Here is a 21,892-nt window from a genome sequence, read left to right on the forward strand (position 1 = left end):
TTGCGCATTTTCCTCAGCGTTATATATATAAAATCGTTTAAAATGGAATAGTTTAGATAGCTCTTTCTTCAATCTTTCGAAAAAGAAATAAAAAATTTTTAATAATCAAAAATTTTTTTTTTTAATTTTTTCCCTCAAAAGAAAGCTTAGGTCTATTCCTTTAAGAGGCTTTTGGTCGCTTAGTGGGATGCGAGTGGGAGAGATATATATCAAAATAAATGTTTTGTAACTCAAGATATATAATTTTTGATTTGTTTTTAAGTTTTTTCCAAAATGGGCCCTTTTTTAATTTTTTTTTGCTAAAAAAAGGTCCATTTTTAAATATTTTTTTTCGAAAGATTGAAGAAAGAGGTATCCAAACTATTTGGGACACATTTTGCTAAGATATGGATAAGAAAAAAACAGAGAGTTCTGCACCGAGTTCTGCACCGAATTGTGTCTGAATTAGTATCCAATAGAACTAACCTTGGTGCAATTTCATCCCGATCGGAAGACATCGATTTCAAAAGTTGATTGGTTCACTTGACATGAAATTCCCCCTTATATACTTTTTGTTTTAGTCTTCTTTTTTGTTGCAGTTTAAAATGTTCCATTCTTTTGCTAATTCTAATCATTTATATATTTTTCTTATTTTAAAAGAAAATCTAATGAAAATTATCTTATGATCATAAAAGGTCATATTTTTAAAAACAAAAATTACAATATATAGCTTTCAAAATCAAAATTAAATTTTTTCTTTCAAGCATTTCATTCAAGAATTCATTACGAATTAATTCCTTATTAAATCATTAAATTTTTCTTTAAGTCCATTACAAAGTAGCTTAATAAAAATCTCAATTCAATTGTTATTCATTTCAAATCTATAACAAAGTCAAAACAAGTAAGAGTGTTATATTCCGCTATGCCGAATCTTGTATACCAACCATTATGTGACAATAAAATATTTTTCTGATATAGGGGTTATATGGGGGATCAATTATGTACCGATCCTGATAAAAGTTTGTAGAAAGATTTAAGTTCATACAAAACTGGTTTATGGCTAATTTAATGACGATATTAATTATTATAAGACAATTATGAATGTTCCAGTAACTGAGGGGGATCTTATATGAGGACTAGGGATAAATGTTGCCCAATTTTTGCCATGCTTAACAGTATAATTTCAGAGTACTTAGAACTAATTTAAACAAAATTTTATAAAGATTTGCCGCATAATCAACACATTTATGACTGCTCAAACAGTATTCCGGTGGGACATTTCTATGAGGACTAGGTGAGATCATGGACCGATATTGCCCATTTTCAATACCTGATCAACAGAGAATATTTTGGAAAATTTCAGCCAGCTAGCTCATGTTTTTAGCAGACAGATAGACGGACATAGCTAGATCGTCTTAGAATCTTATGAGGACTCAGAAAATATATACATATGTACATACAAATGTGGGTCTGCGACAAACAGTTTGATGTTCTACAAACGGCATGACAAAATCAACCTCTTTTTTGATGGTGGGTATAAAAACTGAATAAAGACAAATATTTCATTCAATTAAACAAAAATTTAGCTATTCAAAGGTTGAATTAATTATACCCTACACCACCATAGTGGGTAATTTATATCTACATATTTATTACCATTCGGCCCACTGTACACTGGCACACACACAGTCTTTCTAAAACCGTGTGTTTACGTATGCGAATGTGTTCGAGATGGTTTGTTTGGCTTGTTGTTAAAAAAAAGTGTCCATAACAAGTGCGTGCAATCCAGACACCTGAATTGTGCTTAATATTTCTATTATTATTGTTGTTGTTGTTGCTGTTGTTATTACTATTGCTGCCACTGCAATTGTTGTAGTAATTAAAAATAATAAATTTATTTAAAATTCATCAAATAGTTTCATTCATTCACAAAAACGTAAAGCAACAAATAATAAAAACAAAATTAAACAAATAGTACAATCACAAGTGTTCCGAAACCCTTTCCCATCATAAGGTAAGTCACAATATTTAATCGTATGATGAATTTTATAGGTTTTTTTTTCAGCAATAGAAACAAATGTTTATGTATTTGGTTTGTTTATATTCGATTTTGTAATAATTGTATTTTTCGTTTTAACTTAATTATGAATTTTTATGCATTTTTGGTTAAAGCCAAAAGTTACATTTGAAAATAAATTTGTGAAAAAAAAGAAATATGTTTAATAATCATTAAATTGTCTGAGTGATTTTTTGTAGGGGACTTTTTTGTTTTTGTTTTGCTGCTTATGACCCACATTTTAACTTGTTTTTAAGTTTTTGCTAAATTGTTTTATCACTTTAGTTAATGGTTGTTGATTGTCCAAAGAAGAAAAACACAATTATTTAATCAATATTTTTGCAACATTTTGCTACACATAAATTATGGTAACAATTTATTTACTGGAATTTTTTTTTGGATTAAAAAATTGTTTGTAATTTGCTGTTCTTTACAGAAAAAACTACTAATTTTAACATGAATTGGATTTTTCGTTATTCTGGGATTTTGTAGAAAAAAACTAGAGATTTAGAAAATAGTTGTTGTTATTAATTAATATCTTTTCAATGGAAAAATTCGAATCGAATATTAAGAAACTTTCTTAAAAAGGGAATAAAGTATTATTAACAATTATTCGGCTGTGCCGAATCTTATATACCCTTCACCAAATTATACTTCAAAATACAAATTTTATATATTTATTTTTTTTCCAAAGTTGTTTTTTAATGTTTTGGAAAAAAATTTTCTGGAATTGTTATTTTTTTTTGGTGGAAAAATTTTTGTTTTAAAGTTTATTTTTTTTTAATTTTAATTTTTTAAATTTAAAATTTTTTTTTAATTTAAAAAAAAATTCATGTTAAAAAATATTTTTTTTCGATTTTGTCCCATTGTAGGTCCAACTTACTATGGTCTTTGCAAAGGTCTTTGAAATATCTATCATTATATATCCATAATGTCTGTATTATTGACTTAGTAATCCAGATATAGGTCAAAAATCGAGGTTGTCCTGGTTTTTTCCTCATATCTCAGCCATTTGTGGAAACATTTCAGGAAACATCTCGAAAGCATGTCTGACAGAATTATTGAAGATTTTGATCTGGGGTCTTCTGAAAATTGATTTCAACAAACAGACAGACAGACGGACATGGCTTAATCGACTCCGCTACCTATAAGGATCCAGAATATATATACTTTATAGGGTCGGAAATGAAAAATGTAGAAATTACAAACGGAATGACAAACTTATATACACCCTTCTCACGAAGGTGAAGGGTACAATTAGAGATTTAGAAAATAGCTGTAAAAATTTGGATGTACAAAATTAATAGAAATAACGCGACCAAATTTAATGGAGATCGGTCCATAATTGGTCATAGTTCCCATACAAGGACCACTTCCGACAATCACCTTAATAAGCATAAATCTCTTAAAGATGTTGGTATGTAAATACAATTTAACAGAAAGAGGTTTCATATAGAAATAAAATACACGACATATAAGGTCCACTTCCGAAAAAGACTCACGAAAATAAATTATTGAAATTTTAAGAGAAAATGGTCATCTACTCAATGTAAGATATCACTTTCTTACTTGTTTTTCTTAAAAATGTTAATCCTCTAGCCCTAAGGTTTTCAATAATACCAAATTCTTGTACATAATGCTTCTATCTACACTACAGAAGACTCACAAACTTTGCCTTGTCTTGACATTTTTAACGTTTTCTTCGCTATCTTCAGTCGTTCCACGAGTTTTCGAATTTTTCCCAAATAAAAAAGTTTCTTAACCCACTCATTTATTTTTTGCTCAAATTTTTAATATTTAATTTTCAGATGACGAAAAACAAATCAAGACCTTGAAAGCATCAAAAAGTGTTAAATAAAGGTCACCCGTTTGTAGCAGAATAAGCTTAGGTTATGTGAGTTGCTCACAAATTAGCGAGTTCATTCTGAGGCCTTGTGGTGCATTGTGTTACCCTTAGAAATACAATTACCCTTATGCTGAGAATTCATACATGAATGGAGAATACATTACCTTCCTAAATTCATTGGTTATGTGATTCCTTCTAATAAATCATATCATATTTACTAGTGACACATCTCTGAGACAGTCAAGATCATAAAATATAGCTCTACCAAGCTGAATAAATTCTAATTGAATTTTAATAATTTTGTTTGTCCTAATCTATTAAAGAACTTTAAAAGTTTTCTCAAATGTTTATTTTAGCACAGAGCTGCAAATGAATCATTCTTTTTTGAGTTTAATTCGTTACGAATTATCTAAATTTTGGATTAATTCCTTTCACAACAAAAAATAATTCAATGAAATTTGAATCAATTCAAACGTATTAGGCAGAAATGAATTTCAATACATTTCCAATTCAAATGAATTTGTAAAAAGGTGAATTCCAATTCAAATGAATTTGTTAAAGTGAATTGCAATTCATTTCCAATTCGTTTGAATTGATTTACAATGAATTACAATTCAAATGAATGAAATCAAAAATAAGTTGCAATCAATCAAATTCAAGAGCAGATCTAGGGGGAATGAAAAACTAAAATTTAAGTTTCTTTTAGCAAATAAACAAAATTTTACAATTTTGATAGGATTTTCACTGATTCAATTCCTGTTCTGCCGCTACCTGACAATATGGCAGTCATTGGAGTTTCAAAGCTAAGATTTTTTGTCTTTGGACTATACTAGGTGATATACAAAACGAGAGTAATGCTTGCTGTATTTTACATAAAAAATTAGTTGAATAACAAAACGACAGTAATTACTCTAGATTTACTTTAGATGAATTCAAATTTTAATTAATTCAATTTTTCGGGATTTTCCAAATCCCGTTTTTCATAAATAAATAGGGGAAATTGTCATTTTTGTGTTACATTTTCATTCATTTTGACATTGTACGTGCCCGAATATCGCAAAGTGATGTTCAGCAAAGTTGTTAAGCTCAACTCCTGCTACAATATAGTTAATAAAGGAAAACGGTATTTTTGGTTTTCCTTGAGTGGTGCTCTAGAAAATCAATTCTTCAACTTTTTTTGTAAGTTATCTAACAAAACTCAATTTAAATCCTCTTCAAATGAAATTAATTTTATCTCAGATGAGGAGCTCGAACAAAATGAAAATATTTCGATTGCTAAAAGGCTAAAAGATATTATTAATAAATGTAAAAACCCCAAATAACAATAACGAAACGAAATTATAATGTAGATTTTCAACTTGCAAAAGAAATACATCATTTTATTTCTGAAGGAACAAGAGGAAAATACTTGCAGATTTGTTATAAGTATTTGCAAACGGGTTTGCCAATGTGAAAGATGTTTTTCGGCAGCAGCATATGTCGAAAACAAAATTCGTTCCAGAATGGTAGATGAAATAGTATTCTTAAGAAGCTATTTAAAATAAACACTTTTTATACTAAAGTACGGTTTTTCACCAGTATGTCGATTTTTTTCACGAAAAATCGTATAGCAGAAACGCATTCTACGGAAAATTCTAAGAAGAAACCAGAGGTCTAAAATCAAATCCTATCGCATTTCGTCTTTTATCCAATGATATTTCAGTATATACATATATTTTTTTTAATTGTTTTTTTATTGGATAAAAGACGAAATGCGTCTCAGTGCTATGAATAATTCGCGAATTAATTAAATAATGAATGATTCATTTACAGCTTCGTTTTAGAACTACTTTGATTGTATCAGAGCTTCGAATTAATTAATCTACTTGCGATCAATACCAATGACAATGAGCATCAATTCTAACAACAAATCCTACAAAAATGTTGATTGACTGACAATTCCATCATCATATTGTAATTTGTTTATATAACATTTTAACATACCTTGATAGATTTAATTTTTAAAAAACATAATTGTTTATGGACACGAACTTTAGTTTAACCACAAACATCAAAACTATTTTACAATCGTATGTTTGTATGTATTTAACCTTTGTAAATCTAAAATTTTGTAGAATTTTTTAATTACCGAAAAGCACACTTTTATAATTATTCTTGTCAAAATACCACACGCTCCATGACATAATCAAACCAAACAACAGGTTATTAAATTTGAATTTATGTGTTTGTTAGACAATTTAATAGTTTTATTCAATTTATGTTAGCTTAAATGGAATACATACATATAGTATATGTATGTAATTTTAATCAAAATGTTGTAAAATTCAATTCAAATTATATCAATGATCTTTATAGGTTTTGCTATGCATAACTAGGTCTATGTGAGGTATAAATATTTACGCAAATTCGTGTAGATCATAGGCTTTTAATACCATACAAAATAAACATTTAATTGTTTAAGTAATGTTTTCGTTTTAAGAAATTTTGATATTTATTTATGTAAGAGCGGACAGCTAAATGTTTTTGTTGACGGTGGTTGTAAACATCAGAATTACACTTATTAGATAAAATACTTGGGGGATAATTTTCGCATTCGAATACGAGCGAATTCTAATTCGAACGAGCGATTTTTTTAGGGTAAGTGAACTGTAGCGTATACCAGAGAGATCGTTATGCAACGATTCGGCAGCTTTTCAAACATACATAATCGTCATTCATGGTCTCACAGCTTCAATTCGTATAGTATCCAATTTCCCTGCTTTTGGATGTTCGCAAACGTTTTTAAATTGCTGGTTGGGTAGCTCCCAATGAATTTGCAAGCTCTTGTTGAGTTTTACAACAATCTTCATGGAGTAATGCCTCCATTTCTTGTTCCTCAAACTTTTTTTGGCTGGCCTGGGCGACCTTTGTCTTCCGTGTCAAAATCAGCACTTCTGAACCGAACAAACCATCTCTCGTACATTGAAACCGATCGAACACATTCACCAGAAGTAAAGCAAAACTTCCCGCAAATGACGCTTTGTTGACACAAAATTCAACATTTTCGAAGCAAAACACACTTTTTTGCTGCAGAATCAAATTTTTTTGGAAATAAGTCTGGTATATCTAAACGACGGGTTCGATGCTCCAGGGGTGGCGATATGTGGGCTGAATGTAGGGTACCTTCAACATATCAAATTCTTAAACACGTGGCATTTTTTTGTTTCCCATTTGATAGCAAAGATTTTTACATTTTTGGAATGCGCTCGGCTAGTTCTCTTATAATTTCCTACTAATAGGCATTTAAAAATTACAATTTTAAAATTTTGCCATGCCTTGGTCCGATTTATTTTTTTTATTAAAAAAACTTTCTTTAGGGACATATATGTAACTATTTTATATTTTTCTGTATCTTTACGGAGAACATTTTGGGCCGCATGTTCTAAAATCCCAAAGCTGGGTTAAAAAACGGAAAGCAGTTTTGGAAACCCTGATGTATTCCCTAATTATCCCCAAAATATTTTCCTAGACCCAAAGGAAATGTGGACCCTAAGAGCAAAATTGTAAAAAATACCATATTTGGGATTTTCGCTTAAATTTTTAGGAATTCCGGGATTACCTTTGACCTTTTGACATGTTTTTTTTATACTTTGTTATTTAGAATGACAAATTTAAAAAAAGTTGAACATTTCATTGAGTTTTATGAATAAAGATTCATTAAATATTATTGAGTTTCTAAAACTAAAATTTTTATCAACATTTTAATAGGATTGCAAATATTAGAAACAATTTGATCCACATTTATTCCGAACTATGTTTTTTTGTTTAGATAAGTTAATTTTTGGTCTTATAAAATAAATTTCAAGTCAATATCTCAAATAGATTCAAAAATATGCCACTTTAAAACTCAGTCCTTCAAAAATATTGCACTTTTTATAACCTTCACCTTCATGAGAAGGGTATATAAGTATAAGTTTGTCATTCCGTTTGTAATTTCCACAATATAATTTTCCGACCCTATAAAGTATATACATATATTCTGGATCCTTATAGATAGCGGAGTCGATTAAGCCATGTTCGTCTGTCTGTTAAATTCAACTTTCCGAAGCCCCCAAATAACTTACATACACGATTCGTACATCAATATCTCCGGAATTATTCCGGCTCGGTTGCTATTTAAAATCCGTCCACAAATGGCTGAGATATAAGGAAAAAACCAGGACAACCCAGATTTTTGACCTATATCTGGATTACTAAGTCATTAATATAGACAATGTGGATATCTAATGATAGATATTGCCTTATATAAAATCATAGTAAGTTGGACCTACAATGGGTCAAAATCGGAAAAAATATTTTTTAACCTAATTTTTTTTTTCACCAAAATTTTTTTTCGCTAAATATTAAAAAAAAAAAAATTTAAAAAACCCAAAAAATTTTTTAAAATTTAAAAAAATATTGGAAAAAAAAATTTTTCCAAAAAATTAAAAAAATAAATATTGTTTACCTAAAAATATTTAAAATTTTTATTTATAAGTATAATTTGGTGAAGGGTATATAAGATTCGGCACAGCCGAATATACACACAGTTACTAAAGTATACGTACGATCGACTTTTGGGGCCTTTTTTTAAAAATCTATATATTTAAAAATCGTACGTATACTTTAGTAACTGTGTGTGGCTCTATACTTGTTCATACTAAACATTTGTATAAATTTTCTTAATATTTTATTCAACAACAAGTCAATGGTTCTGACTTAGTCATATTAATGAAAGTGAGAATAAATGAAACTTCAAATAAAATGTGCAACATTTAAACGTTATACGATTTTGCTCAAATTTTCAGTCTTTAATTTTTAGACTAGTATAACCCGGTGCACTTCGCTACCCCTACCCTAGTAAAATTAAAAAATATGAATGATTTCTGATACAACCTAACTACATACAATGGTACGAAAATAACACATGCAAAATATAACTAACTAATTTGGTATGGGAGATACAACTCCACTGTTCTGATCCCACCCATTTTTAAATCTTTTGTGTAAAGAAATAACTCATATCAAGCTTTACTTTAACTTTCCTTTATAAGGGAGAGGTCATTCCTACTACGCCGATCACGCTTAGCTAAACTTCGTACAGTGATCAGGAATAAATTCGTTTTTAGCTAACCTCCGAAGAATGGTAATAAACTGATTGATACAGAGTTTAAATATTTTTAGAATTATTGTTCTCGAGATATTCAAAATTAATTATTTACATTGTGCCACAACCACTACTGCAATCCCGACCATTTTCAGACAATCTCTGTAAAATGATAAGAGAGCTAGCTATACGGACAAAGTTTGAATAACCTTGCAATTATTACTTTGTATGGAAGGCGACTCACCTACTTTTTCGACCCCTCCCATTTTGGTTCCCCAGATATTCGAAATCAATATTTACTCTGTATGGGAGGTGCTACGCCCTCTAATCTAATTCCGTCTATATTCAGCTAAACTCCGCACAGTAATAAGATATTAATTCGTAAAAAGTTTAAACACTTTTACAATTATAGTTCTACAGATATTCGAAATTAATTATTTACTTTATATAGGCTGTGCCACGCCCACTATTCCAATCCCTAACAATTTCAGCGAAACTATGCAAAATTATAAATGAGCCATTTATACTATGTTTGAAGAATCTTGCAATTATAGTTCACAAAATATTTAGAAATAACTATTTAATTTGTATGGGAGGTGACTCACCATTTGTTCCGACCCGTCCCATTTTTTATTAAATTTCATGCCGTGATAAGAAATTGATTCGTATGAAGTATTTACCCCAATATGCATAAACAGTTTTTAAATTTGTCAAAAGTTTATAAAAAAAATTTTGAATGGAAATTTTGTTTGAAAAATTTAAAAATTGTTTATGCATATGGGAGTTAGAAAACAAAAAAAAAAACACCTTCAAAATATAGTTTTTTTAAAGGTATTTATAGACGGCAATACTGAGTATTAACACTTTTCAAATTTAAAATATTATTGTCGGTATTTCAAAAAATCGTTTCGAAAAAACAATATATTTTTTCTTTGCTTGATTGATATTTTTCTGAAAATTTTATTTTTATTTTATATTTTCTTTACATTTTTGTTTGCCTTATTTGTTTTTATAAATACATACCCGATACATATGAAAATAAAACATTTTTGAATTGTTTTAAACAAATTTTCAATACCGACCGTAAATCAAAAAGATCATTTGTATTTTTTTAAAATCTAATACAAATTTTGTTTAGACGATGAAATTGTATTATGATACTTGAGTTTTTGACAAATATTAATACTCAGTATTGCCGTCTATAAATACCTTAAGTGACTTTGAATTACTAAAGTCTTCTTCTTTGTTTTTCTATAACAACTCTCACTTAAAACAGAGCGAAATCAATATTGTTTAATTGTTTCTCTTATTTATTTACAACAACAAATTGGACAAACACGCATTGCTTTGTTTACATTTTAGCTTAAGGTTCACATGTACACGTTTTTGCATATGTGTTAGTAACATCTTTAAACGCTTATAACTCCTAAAAAACTGAACCGATTTCAATAAAATATATATTCTGCACTTCTGTGAATAAATCCCTTTAAAATGGTATATTTCTTGCCCAAATTGAATGTATAAAAGGGGTCTAAAGAAATCGACTTGCCTATTAATATTATGATGACGAAGTAATTGCAAAATAAGGGCCAACCTAATGTTTATGCTTTTAACCCCACAACTAAGTGTAATTACTAAATTTAAAAATAAAAACAAAACAATTATTTTTTAGTTTTAAATGACAATTTACACATAAAAGTCATTATCAGAGCTGCATATGAGCAAATGAATGAATGACTCGCTAACTGACTGAAAGTATAAATGTTTGTTTAATTTCACATACTGAAGACCTTCAAATTTATATTCATCATTATTATCAAAAGTAGCACCATTATCATGCTCATCCTAACAATTATTTGTGGCAAACAATTGAAGAAAAAACTCAAAACATTTATTAAACCAAACAATTTTAAAACCGTTAATAAACATCTTGCAAGGCATATAAAAAATATAGCAATAAGTCATTGTTTAATTGAAACTCCTACTTTTATTTTTTATTATTAACACTTACCAATTTGTTTTTATTTTTTGTTTTGCTCTGCACAATTATTTAAATGTTTTTAGATTTGCTTGGCTTCACGTTTTTATTGTAGATTGTAATTGAAAGTGTTTTTGTTGAATAATTTTGTTTTTTTAATCGCTTTATAATCCTAAACCCAGCTAGATGTAGTTATAAATCATTTTTATTTAAAGATGTCATTTTGTATTTTTTTTTCTCATATTTTGTAAATGTTACAAATTAACCTTGTCTTAAAAAACAGCATGATATGTGTATAAATATTAGTAGTATTTTTATTTATTTTTTATTTTAAGAAATGACAATGAAGTTTTTATTTCATTTATGTATATAAAATTAATTTAATATACTTATTGAATATCTTTATTGTAATTTTTGAAGCGATGGAGATATTTTAATGAACAAGTCGATTTCTTTAGACCACTTTTACGCTCACATTATACATTCAATTTGGGCAAGAAATATACCATTTTAAAGGGATTTATTCACAGAAGTGCAGAATATATATTATATTGAAATCTGTTCAGTTTTTTAGGAGATATAAGCGTTTAAAGATGTTACTAACACATATGCATAAACGTGTACACGTGATCCTTAAGCTAAAAAGTAAACAAAGCAATGCGTGTTTGTCCAATTTGTTGTTGTAAATAAATAAGAGAAACAATTAAACAGTATTGATTTCGCTCTGTTTTAAGTGAGAGTTATTATAGAAAACAAAGAAGAAGACTTTAGTAATTCAAAGTCACTTAAAAAACTACATATATTTTGAAGGTGTTTTTTGTTTGTTTTCTAACTCCCATATGCATAAACAATTTTTAAATTTATAAAAGGTTTATAAAACAAAATTTCCATTCAAAATGTGTTTTATAAACCTTTGATAAATTTTAAAACTGATTATGCATATGGGGGTAAATAATATGGAATTGTACATAGTTATTTGTAAATAGTTATTTTACAATATGTGCAGAACTATAATTGTGACGGTTTTCAAACTTCATACGAATCAACTACTTATCACTGCATGAAGTTTAATCAAAAATGGGATGGGTCGGAAAAAATGGTGAGTCGCCTCCCATACAAAGTAAATAGTTATTTCTAAATATGTATTTTGTGAACTATAATTGCAAGAGTCTTCAAACTTAGTCTAAATGGCTCTTTTATAATTTTGCATAGTTTCGCTGAAATTTTTCGGGATTGGAATAGTGGGCGTGGCACACCCTATACAAAGTATATAATTAATTTCGAATATTAGAACTATAATTGTAAAAGTGTTTAAACTTATACCGAATTAATTTCTTATTACTGTGCGGAGTTTAGCTGAATATAGACGGAATTAGATTAGAGGGCATATCACCCAAAATGGGAGGGATCGGAAAAGGAGGTGAGCCACCTCCCATACAATGTAATAATTGCAAGGTTCTTCGAACTTTGTCCGCATAGCTCTCTTATCTTTTGCACAGATTGGCTGAAAATGGTCGGGATTGCATTAGTGGATGTGTCACAAAGTAGATACTTAATTTTGAATATCTGGAGAACTATAATTCTAAAAGAATTTAAACTCTGTATCAATCAGTTTATTACCATTCTACGGAGATTAGCTAAAAACGAATTTATTCCTGTTCCCTGTTCGAAGTTTAGCTAAGCATGATCGTCTTAGTAGTAATGACCCCTCCCTTATAAAGGAAAGTTTTAGTAAAGCTTGATATTTACATAAAAAAAAAATAAAAATGAGTGGGATCAGAGCAGTGGAGTGGTATCTCCCATACAAAATTAGTTAGTTATTTTCGAATATCATGTAAACTGTAATTGAGAGATTCTCAAATTTTGTATGTGTTATTTTCGTATTGCCATTCATATTTTTTTAATTTTACTAGGGTAGGGGTAGCGAAGTGCACCGGGTTATGCTAGTCTTCTTAAATTTTTAATATGTTCGGCCAAGTTTGACCATATAATACCCTACACTATAATTTATTTTCGTGAATGATTTTCGGAAGCGGGCCTTATATGGGAGCTATGACTTATTATGGACCTATCTCAATGCAACTAGGATATGTGATCTATGTCCATATGTAGTTTATTTGTGTTGCATTTTATATTTATACATGTAGTTTTAAGAGATTTATGCTCGTTAAAGTGATTTTCGGAAGCGGGCCTTATATGGGAGCTATGACTTATTATGGACCGATCATCATAAAATTAGGTGACATTAATTCAATTTATATAAAACTTATTTGGAGCAAAATTTGTGTAGATACCTATATAATTTAACCATTTTAACATTTGTATGGGTGCTAGGTGAAATAATGGACCGATTTCTGTAAGTTTCAATAGGCTTCGCCCTCGGCCCGAAAAAAATGCATGTACCAAATTTTATCGCAATATCTTCAAAATTGCGACTTGTACTTTGCGCCAGTCATATGAACAGGTAAAATAAAAATAAATTTGGGAGTAATTTCATTCAAATGAAAAAAGTGTTCAGCAAACAGGTCAAAACAGGTCAACAAGTATATATAATCTTAAAGAGGACACTTTGTTCTTTCTCCTGGTAGTAACATTTGTTTAACCAGTTTTGACCCTAAGCTCTTTTATTCCACTGAAATTCAAATTTGACTAAAATATAGCACCTGTGAAAATATTTAATAACACAGTAAGTGTAAACGGTACAGTGACAAATCATACCAGTTCTTAAATACCATTATTCTACCAACATAACAACAAAAAATTCGTCCAATTATCGATAATAGTTTGCGAGTAGTGATAATTTACTTCTGATAAAATTTACAAATATCATATTTTTTATAAAAAGACATAAACTATTTGACTTTAACAGCATGCCACGCACACAATTGACAATATTTTTATCTAATTTTTTGGCTACCTTAGTTTCAATGTGTTTACTATTAAATGGCATTAAAGTTTTTGAAATCGGAGTTACCAAAAAGTTGCATTTTTGGCCGATGAAATTGAGATCTGTGTCACCGTGCGTGCGTCCATCTGTTTGTTGAAGGCACGATAGGTCCTACAGGGAAGGACTTATTTTCCTCAAAATTCTTTATTTAGTAGTCATATACTACGTTTATACGTAGCCTATTCGCAAATACAAATTATTTGCAATTAACTAACTCACTGTTTATATGTCACATTAGTTACGGAAAATTCTTGGTTTTATGAGATGCCGGATGGTAAAATGTAATTATTTGGTAGCTCTTTTATTGAATAAAATATGATACATTTTTTATTTTTTAAATGTAAAAATTATAGAATCAAAAATTCTTGTCCGTCTTGCAATCCAATTAATTCAAAACGCAATGAAATATTTAAAAAACGTCTTAATAAACTAAAAGCGTTAAAACATATGGCAATGCTTAATATCTTATTTGCAAATAGTTTCGTTAATCAGGAATTGTTTTCGTTAGTTAGCTATTCGCAAATAAAAAATTAATTCACTGTTTATGCGGCATTTTTTTCTAATTGCAATATTTTTATTTGCGAATAAGCCGTGCGTATAAACGTAGTAATAATCGGTCGAGTATAATTATAATTGGAACTTTGTCCGGATTGTATTCCAGAACTATGTTTCACATCGCTTACTCGTCCATTTAGGAATTTTTTTCTACCTTACATATCATTCTGAGATTGTTTCCCATTGTTGGAAGATTTTCCATCGTCCAGTCAATCCCTAAAAAAGTCGACCTCACCCATTCGGATATGATGGAATAGTTTCAAAATTGATCTCGTTTTGATTCGGGCCAGAATTTTTTGGTTTTATTTTAAATTTCCTTCGTGGACGTACTATAAGGGTAGTTATAGATGGGGTCCCCCAGTTCTTTCTCTTTCCATTTTTAATTTTCATGAATGATTTACTAAAAATCACTTCAAATCCAATTTATTCTTTTGCGGATGACAGTAATATTTGTCCCTCATATTTATTCGACTATATACCAACTCTTTCTGAGATTAAGCTCACAAGAATGATTATGGATGACTCGATAAATCGTGACCTTACAACAATCTTCAGATGGAAATGTAACTGTTGGAGTTTCAGATAACCTTTTGATTCTAAGTACTAGAATACAGTATGACGCCCGTTAGACTCGTGATATATTTGATGCACTTTCCAAAATAAGTAAATCGGTAAGTAAAACAAAAAAAGTGGCACGTGCTTTGAGCCCCGATAGCGCTGCCCATTTTAATAACTTAAACTAGAATACTCCTTGTCTATGCCCACGTCAAATTTTATCCCGATCGGACCAGCCGTTTAGAAATGCCAAATTTATTTCCAAACAATTTTGATTCTGCCCCACTGTGCGTTGCAGGACATATTCCCGCACTTCCGACCAACTTCGTGTATACACTACCTTTATTCATCAAAAAAATTGTATATAATTCCTACATATTTTCTGGAGCTGCATGGTCTAGTCTAGAGCTGCTGGACCGGGTTCAAATAAGGGTGGTGGATATTATAGGGTATGAAACTGTTAGCGAGTTTATTGATACTTTCGAACATTGTCGGAATGTGGTCTGCTTATCCTTGTTTTACAGATATTATCACGGATGTTGTTTAATAGTCTTATACCTAATACATACATGCATTTTCATTCGGAACACACGACTATTACGCAGATCGCACCCATTTGTATAAATTTGAGTGTAGATCGCACGAAACTTTGTACCCAATAAGCACAGAAGCCTTTAACGTTTTGTTGAAATTTGACTTGAATACAAATATAATTATGTTTCAAACTTGAAAACATTAAATATTTTTCAAACAAAAAACAAATAAAATTTGTTTCCTTTTTAATGGAGAATGTTATTGATATACCCCCTTATTAATAACACGGTGCTGCAGTGAAAAAGAAACTTGGAAAACGACCTAGCGTGGGTTATAGGTCTTGCTGAGTACACAAATTCAGAAGTTATACTAAAAAAAACCGTTTTCAATGATGATCGTCAACTTATCGACCTGTAACTCAGTCAGTTTTTGTCGGACTTTAAATTTTTTTAACGGGTTTGGAAAGAAAACTGATTAAGTTTTTAGCACTGTTTATACCCTACACCACCATAGTGGGGAGGGTATTATGCGTTTGTGTAGACTTAGAATCACTTTCTGGGTCGATTTAACGATGTCCGTCCGTCCGTCTGATCGGCTGGCTGGCTGTCCATATAAACCTTGTGCGCAGAGTACAGGCGCAATTTTGAAGATATTTCGATAAAATTTGGCACATATTATTTTCGGCCCAAGGACCATGCCTATTGAAACTGGCTGAAATCGGTCCATTATTTCACCTATCCCCCATACAAATGTCCTTCCGAAATTAGACTTTATCGGTCATAATTGCTTAATTTATAAATGTATCTCAACAAATTGCGCTCCAAATAAGTTTTATATATACAAAATTCATGTCACCAAATTTTGTTACGATCGGCCCATAATTAGTCATAGCTCCCATATACACCCGTTTCCGAAAATCACTTTAACGTGCATAAATCGCTAAAAAATGTTGGTATACTCACAAAATTCAACATAGTTAACTTTAATATAGACATAAATCACACGACCTAATTTCATGGTGATCGGTCCATAATTGGTCATAGCCCCCATATAAGGCCCACTTCCGAAATCACTCAAAAATATAAATTATTGAAATTTTAAAAGAAAAATGTTTTTGCTCTTTTACTTAGTGTAGGGTATTATATGACTGACCATACTTTCTTACTTGTTTTGTTACGAATATCTAAAAAAATAAATTATAAGTTTTTTTTGATTTTAGTAGCTTTTAAATGCTTATTTGGGATATGAAAGCTTATAAAAATTTATACCAATATTTTGAAATCGGTCTAAAAATGTGTGAGTTAAGCTGGGTTTCCGCATACACTGTAATCGGCACCGATAACGAAAACTAAAACTGAAAAACGTTGGTGTTCGTCACCGTCTCGTTTCTGAATTGTTTTCGTTTCAGTTGGGTGCGTTGCGGCATAAAACAGAAACGAAATTATTTTTTTAATTTTGGATGTCGCACATTAAATAGAATTACGTTATTTTTGACAAAATCTATTATTTTTTCCTTTCCAATAAAGAATTTTTTTTTTTATTAATTTTGATTTTCTTTAAATTTGAAATAAAAAAATAAATAAAATAATTTCGTTCCTATAGCACCGAAAACAACAACCTACTTGAAGTTGTTTTCGTTCCGGCCCCAAATGACAGGTTTTTCGTTAGTGATATGTGCTGTTTCGATCCCAATTTTCGTTGCCGATTTCTGAAACGAAGTTTTTTTCGGTGCAAATGTATGGAATTTTGTTTTCGTGTATGCGAAAACGTAGCTTTAGAGGTACTAAAGTACTGCGACCTACCCTAAAACAGTTTTTTCAAAATACCTCAAAATTTTGGGAGCATTTCAAAATCTTTGAAAAGTGCTTAAGTGTGAATGATTTTCAAGTTCTGACAAAAAGTGTTATTTTGTAGCAGAGTTTTCAATGTTTAAATTTACAAAAGGTTTATAAAACAAAATTTCCATACAAAATTCGTTTCATAAACCTTTAATAAATTTAACAATTAAGAGAGCAATATTCCATTGTGTCGAATCTTATATACCCTTCACCAAATTATAATTTAAAATAAAAATTTTAAATATTTTTAGATAAACAAAAATTTGTTTTAAATTGTTTTTTTAAATTTGATTTTTTTTTTTAAATTTGTTGTGAAAAAATTTTATGACAAAAAAATTTTGTTTTACCCATTTTTTGTAACTTACCTTGGCTTTATATACGACGTTGCAAAGGTCTTTGAAATATATATTATTGGATATCCATATTGTCTATATTAATGACTTAGTAATCCAGATAAATATAGATGAAAAATAGGTCAATAATCGAGGTTGCCCTGGTTTTTTTCTTATATCTCAGTTATTTGTGGGCCGATTGTCTCGATTTTAAATAGCAACAGAGACGGGAGAATTCCCTAAATATTGATGTATGAATGTTAAATTATCCAGTTTTAGTACTTAAAATTTATTTTAAAAGTTACGGAAATGGCCAGGTTTGTTTCTCAAATCTTTTGTTTTTTTTGTTGTTGCTTGTGTAAACAAAAATTTTATGAATTTATTTTTTGTTTATTAAACAAAACATGTTACAAACATTTATTACCAATTGGCCACTTGATTTTTTACGGAAGCTTAACACTTAATTAATTGCATCTATTGTGTTACTTAAATTTTTATTAAATTATTGAATGTAGGACTTAAAAATGTGGGATTTTTTAAAATTTTATAGCTTTTATTTTAAACATTTGCACAATATAAATTTATTCAAAGTATTGGCCATTGTTAGCTATGCACTTTTCCCTTCATTCTGGAAACATATGGATTCCGCGACAAAAGCGAATCAAGCCAATATCGGACACTATGTTCCAAAGTGAAGCGTATCCCAGAGAGAGCGTTCTGCATCGATCGAAACAAATAGTAGTCGGACGGGGCACGGTCTGATCTATAAGACGGGTGAGGCAAAACTTCCCAATCCCTTCATTTTAAATACTTTTTAACAGGTATTGCCACATGTGGCCTAGCGTTGTCATAATGGAATATTACGGTTTCATGTCTGGCCGCATATTCAAGTTAATCAGTTGCGTTCGGTTCAGGTTCCATATGATGGTTTGGCCAGATTTTAGCAGCTCATAATAGATAGTTTATATATGTATTTATTATACATATAATGTAAAACATATCAATAGCAAATTTCTGTCCTATTTTTATCACATAAATAAAGCTCTTTGTTAATCTGTTGAATTTGCCAAAGAAAGTTAAAATTTAGCATATTTTACATTTGAATGCAGATGTTAATATTGTTTTGTTAAATTAAACAAAAATAAACAAAAACATAAAAACACCAATCCATACATACGAGTAGAAAATAACATCTCTAAAACGAGCAAAATAAGATAAAAAGTATAAATCTCGAGAAAAAAACACAAAAAAGAAATAACGATGTTTAGTAACTAACTACTATGTATTTAATTGTCTAAACAAAAACGTTAACAACAATAAAAACTGATTGGAAGCTTGGAAACTCAGGCAACAACCATCCGGCAAATGTAGCGACGAACCAACCACCGCTCGCTCATTCATGGGCAACAAAGAAAAGTCGAGAGCGAAAAAAAAAATTCAAACATTTTAAGAAAAACTCAAGTCATTCACATTTTTGTTTATTTACTTTTATTTATGTATAAGAAATTATATTCAAACCATCAATAAATGACTAAAAGAAAATATGACGGTTAAATATTACAAATGAAATAGTTAAATAGATACAAGATTGAAAGAAAAAAAGTATAACATTTTAAACCTTATTAAGCAAAATTAAAAAAATCAGACGTGCGTAACAACTATGTATATAAGTATGTAGAGAGTATACGATATTATACTCCTACATAGAGTGATCAATTATTCGATTAACAATTTGATCGAATAAAAGAATTCAGATTCGAGTGCTGGCTTAATTTTCAAAATTTCTTCGACTATTAATAAGTTAAAACAATTATACAAATTCATTATTTCTTAAATAAATAAGTAAGAGTGCTTAGTTAGTTTTATATATGGGGGATTTCATGTTAAGTGAAATAACTTTTGAAATCGATGTCTTCCGATCGGGATGAAATTTGCAAAAAATGTTTCGGTTTTTTTTTCAAAATTTTTAATTTTTTTTCGAAAGATTGAAGCTATCTAAACTATTTGGGACACATGTTCCTAAGAACAATAGGTAATAAGTTACATGGATGAGAAAAAACAGCTGTTTGGACAAAATGTCAAAATTGTGTCTAAATTACTATCCAATAGGACTGAACTTGAAGCAACTTTCATCCCGATCGGAAGACATCGATTTCAAAACTTGGTTCACTTGAAATGAAATCCCCCATATTCTAAATCTTACTGGAAAATAGCGGATTTAAGCATACTAGAATCAAATTTGTGTTAAATTTATATTGATATTTGATTTTTTTGGATGTGAGCTAAAAATAGTGTGCGGTGAAATCTATGTATTTGATGCATAATCTGGCTCTATTTTTATACCCTCACCATGAGTGTCAAGGCTATATATAAGTTTCTCATTCCGTTTTTAATTTCTACATTTTTCATTTGTGTCCCCACAAAGTATAAATATTCTGGATCGTTATGAATCGTCTATAAAAAATATTGTTTATAACAGTTTTTTCTATAGTAAATATCGAGTATAACAGTTTTTTCTTTAGAATATATCGAGTATAGTTTTTTTCTATAAGTATATTGAGTATAACAGTTTTCCTATATAAAATTTGTTTTTATAGAAAATATAGAATATAACAGTTTTTTATATAGAAAGTATTGAGTATAACAGTTTTTCCTACAAAAGTACTGAGTATAGACGAGTTTTCTATAGAAAATATCGAGTATAACAGTTTTTTCTTTGGAATATATAGAGTATAACTGTTTTTTTTATTAAAATTATCGTGTATAACAGTTTTTTATAGAAAATATCGAGTATCACAGTTTTTTCTATAAAAAAAATTGTGTATAACAATCTATCCTATGAAAAATAATGTGTATAACAGTTTTTTCTATAGAAAATATCGCTTATAACAGATTTTTATATGAAAAATATTGTGTATAACTGTTTTTTTATAGAAAATATTGAGTATAACAATTTTTCCTTTAAAAAATAATGTTTATAACAGTTTTTTCTATAGAAAATATAGAGTATAACAGTTTTCCTATAAAAATACTGTGTATAACAGTTTTTTCTATAGTAAAAATTGAGTATAACAACTTTTCCTGTAAATAATACTGTGTATAACAGTTTTTTTACAGAAAATATAGAATATATTGAGTATAACAGATTTTTATATGAAAAATATTGTGTATAACAGTTTTTTTTTATAGAAAATATCGAGAATAACAGTTTTTTCTCTAGAAAATATTAAGTATAACAGTTTTTCCTAAAAATATTGAGTATAACAGATTTTTCTATAAAGCATAACAGTATTTTTCTATAGAAAATTTCGAGTATAACATTTTTTTCCATAAAAATATCGAGTATAACATTTTTTTCATGAAAATATTTTGTATAACAGTTTTTTCTATAGAAAATATCCAGTAAAACAGTTTTTTATATAGAAAATCGAGTATAACGGATTTTTATATGAAAAATATTGTGTATAACAGTTTTTTTTTTATAGAAAATATTGAGTATAACAGTTTTTCCTTTAAAAAATAATTTATATAACAGTTTGTTCTATAGAAAATATAGAGTATAACAGATTTTTATATGAAAAATATTGTGTATAACAGTTTTTTTATAGAAAATATCGAAAATAACAGTTTTTTCTCTAGAAAATATTGAGTATAACAGTTTTTCCTAAAAAATATTGAGTATAACAGTTTTTCCTAAAAAATATTGAGTATAACAGTTTTTTCTATAAAAATATTTTGTATAACAGGTTTTTCTATAGAAAATATCGAGTATAACAGTTTTTTCAAGCCACAAAATAACTTACATACATGATTCATACATAAATATATCCGATATAGACCCGCTACGCTTGCTTTTTAAAATTGAGAAAATCGGACCAGAAATGGCTGAGGTATAAGAAAAAAACCAGGACATCTTCTATTTTTGATTATTGGATTACTAAGTCATTAATATAGACAATATTGATATCGAATGATAGATATTTCGAAGTCCTTTGCGTATGTAACGCCATAATAAGTCGGACCTACAATGGGTCAAAATCGGGACAAATATTTTTTAACCCGAAATTTTGATTTTTTTAAAATTTTTATTTTAAAGTATAATTTGCTCTCTTAATTGTTAGTTTTATGATTGTTATAGTAATTCTCG

General features: G+C 29.1%; 2 protein-coding genes across 2 annotated transcripts in view; both read left to right on the forward strand.

Annotated features, from left to right (window-relative positions):
- The first annotated feature begins 1,871 nt into the window (after positions 1-1,871).
- Positions 1,872-21,892, forward strand: part of Ugt50B3 (UDP-glycosyltransferase family 50 member B3) — a 63,458-nt gene continuing 43,437 nt past the window's right edge. The window contains exon 1 of the mRNA XM_065514047.1: positions 1,872-1,993. The gene's annotated coding sequence lies outside the window, so the exon portion shown is untranslated. The remainder of the gene's footprint in view (positions 1,994-21,892) is intronic.
- Positions 5,359-21,892, forward strand: part of RpL29 (ribosomal protein L29) — a 242,714-nt gene continuing 226,180 nt past the window's right edge. Inside the window, exon 1 of the mRNA XM_065514055.1 lies at positions 5,359-5,368. The gene's annotated coding sequence lies outside the window, so the exon portion shown is untranslated. The remainder of the gene's footprint in view (positions 5,369-21,892) is intronic.

The sequence above is a fragment of the Calliphora vicina genome, chromosome 5 (genome assembly GCF_958450345.1).
Source record: "Calliphora vicina chromosome 5, idCalVici1.1, whole genome shotgun sequence".
NCBI lineage: Eukaryota > Metazoa > Arthropoda > Insecta > Diptera > Calliphoridae > Calliphora > Calliphora vicina.